At 38.9% G+C, this 13,674-nt stretch overlaps 1 long non-coding RNA gene across 3 annotated transcripts; it reads left to right on the top strand.

The window, feature by feature from the left end:
- The first annotated feature begins 604 nt into the window (after positions 1–604).
- Positions 605–13,449, top strand: LOC116464149 (uncharacterized). Of its 3 annotated transcripts, none has more exons than XR_009212175.1 (2): positions 605–7,603; positions 10,464–13,449. It is a non-coding gene; the product is annotated as an uncharacterized LOC116464149 (long non-coding RNA). The 3 variants fall into 3 exon arrangements; XR_009212174.1 differs by having other exon boundaries at positions 10,093–13,449; XR_009212173.1 differs by having other exon boundaries at positions 10,089–13,449.
- Positions 13,450–13,674: the final 225 nt, after the last annotated feature.

Genomic DNA, 13,674 nt, shown 5'->3' with positions numbered 1-13,674 from the left:
AGGAGTGGCATCAGCACTGCAAGACTGTGTTTTTTGACCTCATTAGTGCCTCTTTCAGTAATATGAAGATAAAATTAGGTACTGGGAGTACTCCTTTGATTTTTGATTTTTATGAACATGCTTTTTTTGTGTGTAGATAGTTGTCAAATTGTTATCCTTGCAGTGGAGATGATTGGTAGGACCTTCCATTCTGTCATCTTGCTCCACCCCTAATAGTCTCTATTTATATTGTTATGAACAAACTAGTGGTGTTTGTCAGACTGGAGACTGTGTTCAGTGTAGATTTCAATATTGAATTTTTACTTCATAAATAGGAAACATCTTACAATCCCATGTCTTACAAAGTCATTCAATTTGTAAAGTTTGGAGTTATACAACCCTTTGGTAACATCAGGGAATTGAATATAGATAACAGAGGAAATTGCTAATTAATTGTTGATAGGTACTTATCTATGTATAAGTGTAAATCAATTAAGAAAATATTTCATGCTCATTAGAAAGAAGTAAAGTACCTTGGAATTTGGACCAGTGATGTGTGTGTGTGTGTGTGTGTGTGTGTGTGTGTGTTTGCGTGCATGTGTGTGTGTGTGTGTGTATTGTTGAATTTTGACCTGTATCTAACGTTATGGACTAAGGTTAGAAAGTCTCGTGTGTCTGTCTATAATTGGTAAAATCCTTGACCTTTCATTATATATGAAGTATTTTCTTACTCTAGAGGGTATTAATATATTAAATACAAGGCCTCTAAAAATAAATGAGGTTTGTGCTTACATAGTAAGTAACAAGCTGGGCGCAGTGGCTCAAGCCTGTAATCCCAGCACATTAGGAGGCCGAGGTGGGCAGATGATCTAAGGTCAGGATTTTGAGACCAGCCTGACCAACATGGAGAAACCCTATCTCTACTAAAAATACAAAATTAGCCAGGTGGGGTGGTGCATGCCTGTAATCCCAGCTACTCTAGAGGCTGAGGCAGGAGAATCGCTTGAACCTGGGAGGTGGAGATTGCGGGGAGCCAAGATCATGCCACTGCATTCCAGCCTGGGCAACAAGAGTGAAACTCTGTCTCAAAAAAAAAAAAAAAAAGAAAGTAATAAACACAGACATGATTCTAATATTCTCAGAAAACAAAGACAAAACTTCTAATATTTTTAAATGTGCTTGCATTTTAAGAAGAAAAATCCCATCTCACTAAAACTGCTGGCTCAGATCATACTGCTTGCTTTGTTGTGAGTAAGAAACAGTACTTTATTTCTGACCCAGAAGTCTTGTGTCTTCTACCAGCAACCCCGGAACTTTGGCAGGCTAATTTGTTAGCTTGTAAATATGGTAACATCTTATCCTTCATAGAGCAACATCAAAAGGCCTAAAAACTCTTAGGGAGCCAATCAAAGACCTTTGGTACCAATATTGAAAAGAGAGGAAAAACAAAAGGTACCAGTGAATCAGCATTTCAGATTTACATGTGTGTAAAGGTAGCCCAAAAGTGTCTACAAAGTCTGGACAGAATTCGAGATATACTACATGCTAAAGTTGAAAAATAGACAATTAAAACTTTTCATATCTTCTTAAGACTTAACTGCTATACCTGTGATTATGTCATGTATACCTTGAGAGAGCCACTGAACTAATTCTGAAGGCAAGGGTTTATAGTTCCAAGGGTCAGAAGGCCAAAACCTTGCATTGTAAAGTCAAAAGATTGGGCCTTTTGTCAAGACAGTAACACTTTCAAGAAGACACTCTAGGCTGGGTGCAGTGGCTCACGCCTGTAATCCCAGCACTTTGGGAGGCCGAGGTGGGTAGATCACAAGGTCAGGAGATCGAGACCATCCTGGCTAACATGGTGAAACCCCGTCTCTACTACAAATACAAAAAATTAGCCAGGTGTCGTGGCGGGCACCTGTAGTCCCAGCTACTGGGGAGGCTGAGGCAGGAGAATGGCGTGAACCCGGGAGGCGGAGCTTGCAGTGAGATGAGATGGCACCACTGCACTCCAGCCTGGGGGACAGAGAGAGACTCCATCTCAAAAAAAAAAAAAAAAAAGGGAAGGAAGACACATTCTAAAGAGACGAGTGAGGAGGAAGAAGCATCTCTCTATTAAAAAATAAAAGCTTATTTTACTCAACCATTAGGGGAAACTGATGAAATTTTCATGACACAGTTATGTATGCACCTTAATGGAAAATATTCCTCTTCTCCATTCTGATGTTGATGGATACTCAATAAATTAAACCCAGCCTTTCAGTTATATCATCAATAGGTAGCTTATGCTTTTATTTCATACTTATCGGAAGGCTCTGCTGTACGCCAGAGATTTGTTCTTCAAATAAGTAAAACAGTCGCAGAGTCTCCCAGAAAGACATGTATCATATGTTTTTAAATTATTTCAACCTGAGGAATAGACTCAGAAGTACGGGCTTTGGAACTTAAGGTGGTACCACTTAGATGACTATAAAGAGAATACCTGACAATTGAGTCAGTAGTTTGGTTTTTTTAAAAACTCTAGAAGCCACCAAATTTATGAAAGCACACTACTGACCCAAGATCAAGAGGGAAAATAATTGACTGCATAGTATTAAATAAACTGATGAATAAAATCTATTGTGTGTCCCGGTATGTGTTGTTTTGTCTGCAATATTATCGATATGTATGACTGTTATATGAATCATTGTTATCATTAGCATATCTTTAAGCCTCAACTTATTAGATTATGCTTTTGCAGACAGAAATGAAACACATTTTAAAGAGTATTTTCTTTACTACTTCACAAAAAATGGTTTTACTACATCCTTTTAATTTTAATGACACGGTTATTTTCAAGCTTCAATAGAAACCTTTTTTAATTGGAATTTCATTGCACAAATCAATTGTACAGCCAAGATCATGTACAAGACAATCTTCCCATATTTGAGAATAAATCCAATTTAATCAGAACTATAAGCCCTTCATTAAGGAACAAGTGCTGTAACTCAGATGTGGAATCAAAGTCTAAAAAGCTCTCCCAGGAAACTGGTCTGCTACCTCATTTAGATTACAAGATCACAGCCTCATAGGTGACATAAAATATCAACTCCTTGCTGATCGGACTCTTAGCAGATTCTGGGACCTTAAAACAGTAGAATTCATACACATGAATAAGTAGTACATATGTAACCTGATAAAAACAAATGTCTTTTTTCCCCTAGCCTCAGAATAGAAGAACAAATAAGAGTTATTTAAAACAAAACAAAACACTTGTGGAGCAGACTATTCAAAAGCTATGTAATATCTTTGGTTTTATGTCTGTAACTTGACAAAATACTCGGACAAACTTATTTTTTTAATCAAGAAAAATCTTCAGTTTATTTAGGATCACAAAGGGAGACTGTCATTCTGAAGCATTGTCCAACAAGCCCACTCAAGAATTACCTGATTATGATCACTTGTACTGAATTGCTACTTACTATTGATTAGGCTATTTTACATCGCACAAAGGATAGATGTTAGCATGTCTAATATTGATAGCAATGCTAATAATTTTTCTCCTGCAGACATGCAATTGGTGTCTGAAACCCACCATTACTCCTCCTCTTCCTTCTCTTTCTTCTTCTGTCATATAAGACATTATTTAGTCTTGTGTATGATGTTACAACCATTCTTTTATTCAGTCACTATAAATACTTTTGTTTCTTCTATACTTTTTTGGAAACAGCTTCACCCTCCTGGTTCACTAAAGTGTTAAATAGATTTTGGGCATGTGCTTATTTTTATATGAAAGTCACCTTTTAACCTTTGAAAACCATACTTTGACGTCATGGGAGGATTCAAACAACAGTGAGACTCAGAGATTCTATAGACATATAATTCTCTGTTTATGTAGTCCACTAAAAAATGAGATATTTTTTCTCCCCAAAATTTTTCCAACATTGCTCTTCTTTTGATGCTCTAAAGAACACTAAAATAATTCGTATTACTACCCATTTTACAAAATTAATTTCATGTAGAATCCAGATATTACTATTATAATCCCTTTTATAAACAACTAATGCTAATTTATGCACTGGTCATTAGAAAAATGCAAATCAAAACCACAATGAGATACCATCTCACACCAGTTAGAACGGTGATCCTTAAAAAGTCTGGAAACAATAGACGCTGGAGTGGATGTGGAGAAATAGGAACGCTTTTACACTGTTGGTGGGAGTGTAAATTAGTTCAATCATTGTGGAAGACAGTGTGGTGACTCCTCAAGGATCTAGAACTGGAAATACCATTTGCCCAGCAATCCCATTACTAGGTATATACCCAAAGGATTATAAATCATTCTACTATAAAGACACATGCACACATATGTTTACTGTGGCACTGTTCACAATAGCAAAGACTTGGAACCAACCCAAATGCCCATCAATGATAGACTGGATCCCATCCCACAATTCCCTTCCACATTGCCCTAGCAGAGTTTCTCCATAAAGGGATCACCCCTGAAGCACACCTCTGCCTGGAAATCCAGGCATTTCCATACATCCTCTGAAAACTAGGCAGAGGTTCCCAAACCTCAATTCTTGACTTCCGTGCACTTGCAGGCTCAAAACCATGTGGGAGCTGCCAAGCCTTGCGGTTTGGACCCTCTGAAGCAATGGCCTGAGCTGTACACTGGCCCGTTTTAGCCACAGGTGGGATGCAGGGCATCAAGTCCCGAGACAGCACAAAGCAGCAAGACCCTCAGCCTGGCCCACAGAACCATTTTTTCCTCCTAGACCTCCTGGCTTGTGATAGGAGGGGCTGCCATGAAGACCTCTGACATGCCCTGGAGACATTTTCCCCGTTGTCTTGGTAATTAACATTTGGCTCCTCATAATTTATGCAAATTTCTGCAGCTGGCTTGAATTTCTACTTAGAAAATGGGTTATCTTTTCTATGGCACTCTCAGCTGCAAATTTTCCAAACTTTTATGCTCTGCTTCCTTTTTAAACATAAATTCCAATTCCAAACCATATCTTTGTGAATACATAAAACTGAATACATTTAACAGCACCCAAGTCATATTTTGAATGATAGCAAGAGTGATCTTTACTCTAGTTCCCACCAAGTTTCTCATCTCCATCTGAGACCACCTCAGCCTGGACATTATTGTCCCTATCACTATCCGCATTTTGGTCAAAGCCATTCAACAAGTTTCTAGGAAGTTCCGAAGCTTCCTATATCTTCCTGTCTTCTGAATTCTCCAAGTCTCTAGGAAATTCCAAACTTTCTGATGTTTTCATATCTTCTGAGTCCTCCAAACTCTTCCAAACTCTGCCTGTTACCTAATTCCAAAGTTGCTTCCATAATTTCCAGTATCTTTATAGCAGCGACCCACTTTCAGTACCAATTTACTGCATTAGTCAATTTTCACACTGCTATAAGGACATACCCCAGACTGGGTAATTTATAAAGGAAAGAGGTTTAATTGGCTCGTAGTTCTTCAGGGCTGGGGAGGCCTCAGGAATTTTACAATCATGGCAGAAGGGGAAGCAAGCATGTCCTTCACATGGTAGCAGTGAGGAGACGTGCAGAGCGAAGTTATGGGGGAACCCCTTATAAAACCATGAGATCTCACGAGAACTCACTCACTATCATGAGAACAGCATGGAGGTAACCAATCCCATGGTTCAGTTACCTCCCACTGGGTCCCTCCTACAATATGTGGGGATTATGGGAACTACAGTTCAAGATGAGATTTGGGTGGCAACACAGCCAAATCATATCAGTGTGTGTGTGTTGCTTTAAAAAGGGATGCTGATGAGTAAAACTTATTAGAAATATTTTGATGAATTTTTCTACCCATTTTCTTTAAAAGGAAAATATATTTTCAAACAGCTTTTCATGACATTTAAGAATAGTTTTAAAACATGTCCATATATTTATTCTGTTCAATTAACTATGGTTTTCTGTTTCTTGTCTTATAATTTCTAAATAATCATGTGACAAGAAATCTGTCCTAACCACTTTGATAAGCCAGATATTGTTTTTAAATGAAAGAATAAAACTAGGAGTGGAAAAAAGAACTGTTAGTGAAGGCATCATTAACTTGGATTTTGCTGTGTAATCTTATTAGATGTCACTTTTGTTTCCTTTATTTTCTCTTGAGATATAAAAAAGAGACCTAAAGTTTTGAGATTCCTTATCTTGTAGGCATTTGATTAGAATTTTTTGTGCTTTCTAAAGAGAAAGGGATGAATTGAGTCTTCAATTATCTTAAATTCTAATATTATCTTAGAGCACCAGATCATATCATGTATACTTGATTTTTAAGACACACAGCAAAATACAGCTGACAACCTAAGAAATACAGGTTATTTCTTATCTAAAATGCTTAGAATGAGAAGTGTTTCAAATTTTGGCTTTGGGAATACTTGCATATACATAATGAGATATCATGGGGACAGAACTCAAGTCTACACACAATTTTTTTTTATATTTCACATGTGCTTTATACACATAATCTGAAGGTAATTTTATAAAATATTTTTAATATTTTTGTGCATGAAACAAAGTGTGTGTACACTGAACCATCAGAAAGTAATGAGGTCCCTTTCTCCGTCACTCATGAAGATCACCTGTGGTTCCTTGGCAATCACCACCATTCTTGACTAACTTTATTTATTTTTATTTTTTTTTATTTTTTTTGAGACGGAGTCTCGCTCTGTTGCCCAGGCTGGAGTGCAGTGGCTCAATCTCGGCTCACTGCAAGCTCCACCTCCCGGGTTCACGCCATTCTCCTGCCTCAGCCTCTCTGAGTAGCTGGGACTACAGGCGCCCGCCACCACGCCCGGCTAGTTTTTGGTATTTTTAGTAGAGACGGGGTTTCACCGTGGTCTCGATCTCCTGATCTTGTGATCCGCCTGCCTCGGCCTCCCAGAGTGCTGGGATTACAAACGTGAGCCACCGCGCCCGGCCTCTTGCCTAACTTTATAAGCTACTGATAAGCAATCATTCTCTTACACTTATTCACACATAAGTAACAGTGAAAAATAGGACATACCATTAATACAGTGAAAAAATAATGTGTTCAGAGTAACTAAGAAGCAGAGTAGTGTCACCAGAACACCTGTTTCAGCTATTACACAAGAGCAACCATAAACAGTGGCACCCTTTCAGTCTTTACCTACAATGCTGTGTTTTGATTAAAAGGTTACTTTTAATTGCATTTTATTTATTTATTTTTTGTAGGTAAGAAGAAATGTCAGAAGAAGTTGAGGGACCAGAAACCGGGTCTTTACAGTTGAGGAGACATTCTGCTGGATAGAGTTTTAAATGTTTCCTCCAGTTATCTGCCTTATTATGCAGGATTTTTGTCTCAGGAGTCTCCCTTTGATTTTATAAACTGACACAACTTCCTGTTTTGTTACGAATACACACTGCTCCAGTCCTTCAATAAACCCATCGCACATTTTCACCATGTTGTCTATAGGTACTTTTTCTGCAGTATTAACAATGTCATCTTCATTGCCGCTAGTGTCATAATCACCTTGATTCAAGACCATTTCAGCTACCTCACAGTCAATGAATGAACAACTGGAGCTTTATTCTTGATGTTAAAAACTTTATTATACCCTTCTTCCAGCTTACTAACATTTTGAAGGTAAGTTTTTTGCATATGTAAGTATGTCTGACGTCATTTTTTTCTCATTCAATATACGGAATCCTTCAAATTCACTACCTTGTTCATCGTCATCACTGAACATAGTTGTAGGCCAAAGGTTGTGCTGGGGATGCACAACTGTATCTTTAGAACCTGTGTTCCAAGTGTTCACAACAGCATATATGGTATCCTTTGTGGTAAACTCCTTTTGAAAACTTTCCACACCTAGGCCTCTGTTCACTGCTGCTAGCATGCTGTCAAGAAAGTGTTGCTATATTTACTTTTCACTGATCTAAGGGTACCCTTTTCCTACGGCTGAATTAATAAAATACCATTTGGGGGAAGCACGTGACATTAACATTATTCTTGATAGAATGTTCACTGGAAGATTAACAGCTGTCAAGAAAGAACAAAATTTTGCAGTCACCATCCAATCTAGCTTCCTTGCAGTATGTATGAGCCACTGGTAAAACATGTTTGAGAAACCAATCAGAAAAGATATCCCTGGTGATCCACACCTTTTTGTTAGCATAATAATGGACTCCTGGAAAACTCAGTGCACAAGCTTTTGTCTATCATGGCAAGTTACACTTATGCAATGCCTGCTGCATTGGCACATCCCAACACAGTTACTCTGTTATTGGCATCCTTCATTACTGTAGGCTGTCTCATCAGCTGTAGTCAGTGTCTTCCTGGGGCAGTAACACCAAAACAGTGATATTTCATCAGCATTATAGACTTGACCTGGAGTCAAAATTTCATCAGCAATGACCCTGGCAAATTTGTCAATAAATTTCTCCTCTATTTCAAGAGCAGTAGATGCTTTGTCACCACAATTCTTTAAAAATTTAATGCTATGTCTTTTTAAAAAACTTCTACAGCCAGCCTATTGAACATTCACAGTTCCCTTTATCAGTTCACCATGACAGATCTTTGCTTGTTTCATGATCAGCATATCATTAAGTGTCATGCGTTCACTGTGACGCTGATGGATCTACACTTTCAATACATGACTGAGATCCGTATTTTTAGCTGTATGTAGTGTTTTCCTTTAATGGCTGTTTGTCACTTTCAGGGTAGAACTTCAACAGTTTATCTTCAGGTCATATATGTTGGTCATTCCACCACCACACTCTTCTGTGAGCTGTTTCATACTCACACTACTGTTGGGTTTCCCCAGCAGCTTGACTTTCTGTGCTACAGATAAACATAAACGCTTCCTCTTTTTCTTATCACTGTTACCCATGGGGTATCTGTGGGCCTTTTTGACATTTTCAACAATATCTTTACACCACAGAACAAAGAATATGCAAACAAAATGAACAAAAATCCACAGAGAGAAATGCTCATAGGGCCGGGTGCGGTGGCTCACGCTTGTAATCCCAGCACTTTGGGAGGCCGAGGCGGGCGGATCACGAGGTCAGGAGATCGAGACCATGATGAAACCCCGTCTCTACTAAAAATACAAAAAATTAGCCGGGCGTGGTGGCAGGCGCCTGTAGTCCCAGGTACTCGGAGAGGCTGAGGCAGGAGAATGGCGTGAACCCGGGAGGCGGAGCTTGCAGTGAGCCAAGGTCGCGCCACTGCGCTCCAGCCTGGGTGACAAAGCGAGACCCTGTCTCAAAAAAAAATGCTCATAGGTCTTTGCCCCATGTGGGTCATCATGGTGATATAATTTCAGTATTTTCCCCTCCAACTCTCAAGTTGAAATGTGATTCCCAATATTGGAGGTGGGGGTCTGGTAGGAGGCGATTGAATCATGGGGACAAATCCCTTATGAACGGTTTAGCACTATCCGCTTGGTGATGAGAGTTCTTGCTCAGATAGTTCACATAAGACCTGGTTGTTTAAAAGTCGGGAACCTCCCACTTCTCTCTCTCTTGCTCCCTCTCTCACCATGTGATGTGTCTGTTCCCACTTCATCTGTTACCATGAGTAAAAGCTGCCTAAGGCCTCACCAGAAGCTGAGCAGATGCTGGCACCACTCTTGTACAGCCTGCAGACTATGAGCCAATTAAACCTCTTCTTTATAAATTACCCAGTCTCAGGTATTTTATAGTGATTCAGGAACAGAGTAACACAGTGGGAAACTTGCCATTGGCCAATATGGCCTGCACACATGCCATTTTATTTCCCTTTGAGAGCATGCTTAGATGGGGGAATCTGGGCCTGTGCAAAAAAAAGATATATCATCATTGAAGGGGCTGGGAGAGTCTTTTTTATCTTGGGGACACTGAATAAACTACATTGTGTGCCTGTGCTTAGACTGTGACCTGTCACAGAAGGTCAGGCATGGAACTTTACACTTGTGGCATCAGGTCAGCATTCAGATAATTTCAGATTTGGGGACATTTGATATTGGATTTTGGATTAGAGATGCTTAACCTGTGTAAAAAAGAAACCACTATCTCTCTCTCCCTCATTGCTTAGTTAGAAAGTAAATAAGCAGATGGATTATTATTATTATTTTTTTTTTTTTTTTGAGGCAGGGTCTCACTCTGCTACGTAGGCTGGAGGGCAGTAGTGTGATCTCGGCTCACTGAAGCCTTTACCTCCCAGGATCAAGCAATCCTTCCACCTCAGCCTCCCAAGTAGCTGGGACTATAGGCATGCACCACGGTGCCCAGATAAGCAAATGAATTCTATATTAATTCTTGCCGATTGCAAAATCAACTACTTTTTCTTCCAAATTTGTGATGTTTAGCATATTTTCTGCATACATTTAATATAGCTTAAAATTATAAGTCCATAAAAAATTAAAAAATGTTTTATAGTATATGTTTTTTGAGATAAATATAAAACTTTACTACTTCACTATTTTAAATAAAAACTTATTTTTTGTTTATTATTTTGATTGGAGGGTTGGTTGATATGGATGCCCAGGCAGAAGTTTGCTGCAGGGGCAGATCCCTCATGGAGAACCTCTGCTAGGGCAGTGTGGAAGGGAAAAATGGGGTTGGAGCCCCAATACAGAGTCCCTACTGGGGCACTGCCTAGTGGAGTTGTGAGAAGAGGGCCACCATCCTTCAGACCCCAGAATGGTAGATCCACCTACAGCTGGCACCATAGGCCTGGAAAAGCTGGAGACACTCAATGCCAGCCCGTGAAAGCAGCTGGGAGAAAGCCACAGGGGCAGAGCTCCTTGAGACCATCGGAACCCACCTCTTGCATCACCATGACCTGGATGTGAGACCTGGAGCCAAAGGAGACCATTTTGGAGCTCTAAAATTTGACCACCCTTCTGGATTTCAGACTTGCATGGGCCCTGTAACCCCTTTGTTTTGGCCAATTCCTCCAATTTAGAATGACTGTATTTACCCAATACCTGTATCCCCATTGTATCTAGGAAATAGCTGGCTTGCTTTTGATTTTATAGGCTCATAGGCAGAAGGGACTTGCCTTGTCTCAGATGAGACTTTGGACTGTGAAGTTCTGGGTTCATGCTGAAATGAGTTAAGACTTTGGGGAACTGTTGGGAAGGCATGATTGGTTTTGAAATGTGAGGACACGAGATTTGGAGGGGCCAGGGGTGAAATGATATGGTTTGGCTGTGTCCTCACCCAAATCTCATCTTGAATTTTACTACCATAATTTTCATGTGTTGTGGGAGGGACCCAGTGGGAGATCATTTGAATCATGGGGGTGGTCCCCCATACCCTTCTCATGGTAGTGAATAAGTCTCACAAGATCTAATGGTTTTATCAGGGGTTTCTGATTTGGTATCTTCCTCATTTTCTCTTGCCACCACCATGTAAGAAGTGCCTTTCACCTCCTGCCACTATTCTAGGCCTCCCCATCTGTGTGGAACTGTAAGTCCAATTAACCCTCTTTTTCTTCTGAGTCTCAGGTACATCTTTATCAGCAGCATGAAAATGGACCAATACATTGGTATTCCAGTGTTCACTAATTAAAAGAGAAATTCTATTTTACTTGGATGCTATTGAGTAGGTTATAAGAGAATGTGCTGTAGGAAAGTACTAATTACACTAAACTGTAGAGAATTATCATGCATAAAGCTATTAGCAGGAAAATTTCTGGCCTGTAATCCAAAACTGGATACAAAACCAAGGGTTCACTCTGGGAAATGTTGATGTTTCACATATTCCTAGTGTTATTGATTCAATACTGATATCTATTACTAGCATATAGTTAATATGCAATTTTAGACAAGCTGTCAAAAGTTGTTGAACATAATCATTTGAAAGACAAAATAAGCATTCCTTTTTTAAAAAAGGTATTTAAACATCTGAACATAAAAGTACAATAATAAAAACACCCTTCCTTCTTTTCTCCCTCCATCCTATTTTTGATCTCACTTTTCCCTTCCTACTTTTCCATCCTGAATTTTATCAAAGTTCAGACTTCAATGAAATATTAGATATTCAGTGAAAGAAAAGTATCAGTCAGAGTTCAGAGAAGCAGAGCCAGTAGGAGATTATATATACATGTGAGCAATTATATGTCTTATTTGTTGATATAATTATAGGATCCCAAAGCCTGCTGGGCAGGCAGAGAGGAAGGGAAGGTCATGAGCAGGCCGGAAGCCCAGAGGCAGGAGCTAAGGCTTGTTGTCCACTAGTGGGAGGCTCTACTGAGAGAAGGCCTCAGCATACTTAAAGATCTTTCAACGGATTAAATCAGGCCTACACAAGATAATCTTCCTTTTTAATAAAGTCAACCAATTAGAGTATATAATCTCATTCATAAAATTCCTTCACAAAGACATAGATCAGTGTTTGACTGAATAACTGGAACAAGGTATATGTATGCTAAAAATGGCTGCCGCTCCCTTTAGTTCTCCAAATCTCTTGAGTCCCTGGGAACCCACCCTAAACATACTTGAGAGGGATTTCTTGGCACTGTGGTTCAGACTATTCAAGGTGACACATCAACAGCCATCATATAAAATGCATTGATTTTTCTCAGAAGTTAATAGATCTGATTCCTAAGTGGAAGAATATTTGCCATAAATACACAGACAAGATGATAATGGAGATCTTAGAGAAACCAAGCAATTATAAAATTGATCTATCTCACCAGTACCATGAACAAAAACCACAACAAAAAGTCCTCTTCTGACTATTAATGAAGCAGAAATTTAGGGAACACCAAGACTTAAGAGTTTTTTTAAATCCTTACTCATGTTTTTTAATCAAGGATGAACATCTTTCCCTAAGGTCCACTAGAAAATTTCCTTTTTCTTCAATAGACTTTAAGAGCAGTTCAGTTTCACAGTAAAATTGTGCACAACATAGTGTTCGCATATACACCCCACACCCCACCAACCCTGCCACACACAAGTCTTCTCCACTATCAGTATCCCACAATGTAGTGGTACCTGTTTTTACAATTGATAAACTTACACTGACATATCATTATTATTCAAAGTCCATAGTTTTCATTAGGGCTCATTCTTGATGTATAATCCATGGGCTTTGACAAATGTATAATAACATGCATTTACCTTTATAGTATCACACAGAATAGTTTTAATGACTTAAAAATTGTCTGTGCTTTGCCTACTTATTTATTGCTCCCCAACAACCTCCGGCAACCACTCATCTTTTCATTGACTCTATAGGTTTGCCTTTTCCAGAATGTCATATAGTTAGAATTATAAATTATGTAGCCTTTTTCAGACTGGCTTCCTTCACTTAGTAACATGCATTTAAGATTGCTTTCATGTCTTTTCATGTTTTGATAGCTCATTTATTTTCAGTGCTAAACAGTTTTCCAATTTCTGGGTGTGCCACCATTTATTTACCCATTCATTTACTAAGGGGCATTTTGGTTATTTTCAAGTTTTGGCAATAATGAATAAAGCTACTATAAATATTCATGCACAAGCTTTTGTGTGGATGTAAATTTTCAACTTATTTGATTAAATAACAATGGGTACAATTGCTGAATTGTATGGTAAGTTTCGTAAGAAATAGCTGAACCATTTTGCAGCAATGAATGAATATTCTTGTTCTACACCCCCATCAGCACTTGGTATAGTCAGTGTCTTGGATTTGGGCCATTTGAAAAGGTGTGAAGGGTACCTCATTGTTGTTTTTAAATTCCCTAAC

This window comes from Hylobates moloch, unplaced genomic scaffold, assembly GCF_009828535.3.
Source record: "Hylobates moloch isolate HMO894 unplaced genomic scaffold, HMol_V3 SCAFFOLD_222, whole genome shotgun sequence".
Lineage (NCBI taxonomy): Eukaryota > Metazoa > Chordata > Mammalia > Primates > Hylobatidae > Hylobates > Hylobates moloch.
This window is presented reverse-complemented; position numbering and strand designations above follow the sequence as displayed.